Here is a 5,351-nt window from a genome sequence, read left to right on the forward strand (position 1 = left end):
CATCCTTGTAGTTTGAAAAGTAATTATAGTCTATTTTTTCTGTATTCTTTTTTTTCCCCTCTATCCATCTTTTATGACAAGAGATCAATAAAAAAGCAGCCTATTTTATGCATATAGGAGGAGGAATAATCTAATTAGATTAGAGGTCAATGGTCATGTACTTACAAATATCTTGTTCTCAAAATGAATTAAGAAATACTTCATAGATTACCTCCAAACACTGGTTAATATTTCTATTGTCTATATGCAAAATAATTAAATAAAAACAAATATACATTTCAAAGAGCGTTCTATGAATGACTAGAAAAGAAATGAAAATATTACTGTAGTGACAATGGTAAAACGGAATGGTGACATTTATATGCATATGTAGGCAAAGATTATCTAATTAAACTTGGGGTCACAAGATTATTGGTCTCAAGTTTGCAATATACTTCTGATCTGACAACGGTGGGGACATTAATTCTACTGTGTATAGTTTAGATTCCATCTGGACACAACCAAAAGTAATTACCCCCTTTTATATATTGCCACAATTTCATAACAAAACTGTTTTGATCAAGATAGATTTGACAGGAATGTTTCTAAACTTACTTGCTAATTTCTGTGAGACGTATTTATCCCCAAAGTCATGCATGAGTAAACCAATTGTCACTTTTCTGATCATTTTAAGCCAAAATGAGAGTAATTGATGAAATTTACCCCTTTATTTTAATGTGAAGTGTGCTCACTTGGCCATGTTACATGTAGTTACAACATATCTTTATAACCTGTACACATTTATTTTACTGATTAATGTATAATTAATTTTGAAAAGATTAATATTTAGACTCGGCTCACAGACTTCTAAAAAAATGTGTAAAAAGTGTGAGGGGGCATCAAAGGTTAGATGAAATAAATCAAAAGTATTTCCAAAACATTGTGACAGAATTCAGGATCACAAATCCTTGAAAATGGTCTCTGTGACTTTTGAAGTGTCATTTTGGCCTTTTTACTCACTTATGCATGACTTGACAGATCAATCTCATTTCCACACAAAAGTTGGTAAATGAGCATTTCTTTAAAAATTATGTTACTAAAACCATTTTTTTTAAGTTGAATCTAAAAATGTTGCCCTAAAAAGGTAGTCTTCCTTGACCTAGAAATACTAAGGCCTGCTTTATACCTGAGGCAAACCTTTGACCACTAGCGTACTTACGGGGGGGGGGGGGCAGAGGGGCAGTCTGCCCCCCCCCCCCTGACAAGCCACCACCCATGCACGTATCCCTGCCCCCCTGACGAGCTTGAAAGACCTTTTTGCCCCCCTGACGAAAATCCTGGAAAATCCTAGGTACGCCGCTGCCTTTGACTGACAATGGCTCATGTACATAAATCATGTGCTACAATGCTAAGTGCATCTTACTTGGGGATAAAGAACATTTTGAACTGACAGGCATATTGTATCAAAATTATGGTGGCAATGGCTTTCCATAATCAAGCTTGGTGTATAGGATCTGTCTCATCTCTTTGTAAGCCTCGGTTCTTTTATTCCAGCTATAAGGCAAATTGTCATGCCCCCAAAGACATAATTGTCTCATCACCAGAATCATTCTCTTCAGTTACTTTTTATTTGTCACTTTCATGACTATAAACAAAGATATGAATAATCCAAGTGTCTTTCAATTTACCATTTTTATTGTCAATCCATATTTGATTCTCAATTGCACTCCAATCTTCATCATTAATATCAAACATACATAATTGATACAATTACACTGCCAAACCATCATTATGAAAGAACAATTTTTGAACATATTGATGCGTATACCAAAGTGTACATATCACAAATATAATCTAAATCAACCCATTACTGATACATTTGAAGTAAAGATTCCAATATTATTTAAAAAGCACAACACCAAAAGTAATACATCAATAGTACATTCATCAATAGTGGACATTTGAATACATACAATGAAATCAATTATAATGTTCTGATTTATGGAATAATGTCAGTGATTTCAAAAGGATGTTATAGTTTAAAACAATTTTTGTTTTACTTTAATTTCCTTAGAACAGAGCATGAATTAAGATGAATTAGATTGAATGAAATGCCATTATACTGCAAATGTGCCAGATGCACGTCCTTATGATTAAACCATTTCAACATAAAGTGAAAAAAATATATACGTTATTGTGTGTTAAGTTTCTTATACCAATAGTATTGTACGGTTACATATCTCTGGAACATCTTCATCACGTTTTGTTTGAAATGCTGCCAACTGACAATTTGAAATGATGTGAATTTCATAGTTTCTAGTAATTTTATATATTTTTATCCTTACGAATTCTCAACATGTTTTAATGCCTATAAGCAATTTATGTCATTTTCTCTGTGAATAGCTAGGTTCAAGGAACAATTTTTCATCAAGGGAATGTATTTGGTTCCAAGTCTGTTTGAGATAATGACTTTAATACGGCAAATTTAGTATTGTTAAACTTCTATCATTAGATTGGTTACCAACTTCATGCCTTGATTATAATTACAATTACAAATGTAGATTAAGTATAATAAGAATAATAACAGTAGGCCTTTCATATTAATCAGGGCCCACCGGGAGAACAGTTTTCAGAACTGAAGTGGCTACCCTGGGTAAAATATGGCATTATTATTATATTATTATTTGTATTATTATCATAAGTATAACTTGTCATAAACTCCATGGCCAAACACTTTGAAAAAAATTGACTGGTGTCTTTTTGAATTCCAAACTGAGGGCGCCCCTCCCCCGCCCCCAGAATCGGGGATTTTGACATGAGTACTGAGAAAGCGTGTTTCTAATTTCATTATAGCTCCATAAATTGTGTCTTGCCGAATATAGGCTATCGAAAAAATATTTTAAAATAAAATGAAACAAAACGGCAAAACCTGACGTGCTGACTTTACATGACGACTAAGAAAGTTTTCTCTCTCCTGAAGGGCCTACATCAATACTTACATACATTCAGATTTTGACACAAATCAGTGATTTTTTTTAAAAGTAATGCTCAGCTGCAAGTGGTTATTACTCAAAAGTTAATTCCTTGGTGCAATGCTTGTACTGACTACAAAACACTCAACAGTTTCACAGTACTGTTATATCATTACATACCTAAGCACCCTATCATCTGATATCATAAAATATGATTTTTGAACTTTGGAAGTGACTCCATTTAGTATTATATTAAATTAGTAGTATATTTGCTTAGTTTTCTAAGCAACCTGTAAGAACATTAGAGACTATCCATATGCCCCCTTTTAGTTAACAAACATTCAAAGTACAAGTTGTTAGGACAGTGAATTATCTCTACTTCAAACTCTCAAAAATTATTACACGAAAGCAATGATTTATTAGCTTTAGCAAATGAAACTGTCCTGCTCTGGACCTTTAATCAAAAGCTCTTAATCTCGTTAGCAGAGAAAAGTGTTTTTTCCAGTATACATCTTGTTTCAATCATATGAATATGAACATGTACAATAAGATTTTTGATCGAAATTTGTTTTCTCATTCTAGATGTGTATTATTTAATCCCAAAACCTTCAACTTTTAATTCAGTTATCACTGGATATGAGCTCAATGTTTTAAAATAATAGTTACGTAACTTACAAAAAAAAAAACGTTGGGGCCCAGTGAGACTGAATTTATGCTGTGCTGATGTGTCCATTTCGTTGTAATCCATTTCGTGGTTTACATATCGCTAAGTAGTAAGTTCATGTTTAAGTTCATTAATTTAACTTAAATTAACTGAAAGTTAGTATCATACACGTATTTGTTATGCATTTTTGAGGCAGTCCATGAATTGATGAAAACAGAGTAGCAATTATTATATATATATATATATATATATATATATATATATATATATATATATATATAATGAGATGAGGCCAACTCAAAAGATGACACAGGACACCATTCTTATATTTAGCTTTCGTCTTTAATAAGACTTCGTCAGAAGCGTCTGAAAAATATAAGGAGATACAACATCCAAGTTTGTCTTGCACATCAATGAATTACGGTATAATTAAGTTGAATATATTCCATAATCTCATTAGACAGGTGAATGTATGAATAAGTTAATTAATTAATAACAAATAATTGATTAGATTAAAATAATAATTATATAAATGAAGAAGACATACCTGTAATTACAGACTATTGTGGTAGTAAAGTAGGATGCCTACCGTATTCTATCTCGTTCTTAAAAAAAGGTGTCACAAATTGAAAAAATGAAAACATTGGTCGCTGTTTGTGACACTTTTTTTAAGAACGAGATAGAATACGGTAGGCATCCTACTTTACTACCACAATAGTCTGTAATTACAGGTATGTCTTCTTCATTTATATAATTATTACTTTAATCGAATTAATTATTTGTTATTAATTAATTAACTTATTCATACATTCACCTGTCTAATGAGATTATGGAATATATTCAACTTAATTATACCGTAATTCATTGATGTGCAAGACAAACTTGGATGTTGTATCTCCTTATATTTTCAGACGCTTCTGACGAAGTCTTATTAAAGACGAAAGCTAAAGCTAAGAATGGTGTCCTGCGTCATCTTTTGAGTTGGCCTCATCTCATTATGTTTCATACTCACACCTCAAGAGCGTTTGGTACAAGTAAACTTGTCATCACATTATATATATATATAATCTTTCATAATACAGCAGCAAATATGCCTACCATTTAAAATTTTATGATATGAATAAATGTATCTTCCCGACTGGAAAAGGGATTTGTCTTTCATCTGATATAGACAGATATTGAAGTTCCAATTTGATAAATTTCTCGTACTTTTATAAGCATTTTTTAAACTAATTTTGCTGTTTAAAAAATTTGAATATGTAACTGTTCCTTGAAGGAATATTAAATGAGAATGAATCCCTGAAACCAGTTGAAATTCATATAAAAGAGAAAAATCAAATCAATGAAAGGTTGAGGAAGACAAAATGAATAATAAGAAAGTTATGAACATTTGAACATTAATTACGATTACTAATGCTATGTAGATCCTCCCATTGGCAATTTCCAAAGCTCATAACATTCTTATTATTAATTCAATCTTCCTTTAAACTTTCAATAATATTTCTTTCATATTCTTTTTCACATGAAACCATCTAATTTCAAATGTTTTATTCTCCTTTAAAAAATGGGGCCTTGTAAGGTTTATTTTATTATTTCAAAAAAATCATGTTGTATTTTATCATAAAATCAGATTCTGAAATTTCACCAGATTACAGCATGCAGTTAGAATTAGTGAATTTGAAAAAGTTAGAAAAGGTGAGTTTGTTTTGCTTCCATTTCAGGATAAGTCATTTCAG

This window comes from Lytechinus pictus, chromosome 1 (assembly GCF_037042905.1).
Source record: "Lytechinus pictus isolate F3 Inbred chromosome 1, Lp3.0, whole genome shotgun sequence".
Classification (NCBI taxonomy): domain Eukaryota; kingdom Metazoa; phylum Echinodermata; class Echinoidea; order Temnopleuroida; family Toxopneustidae; genus Lytechinus; species Lytechinus pictus.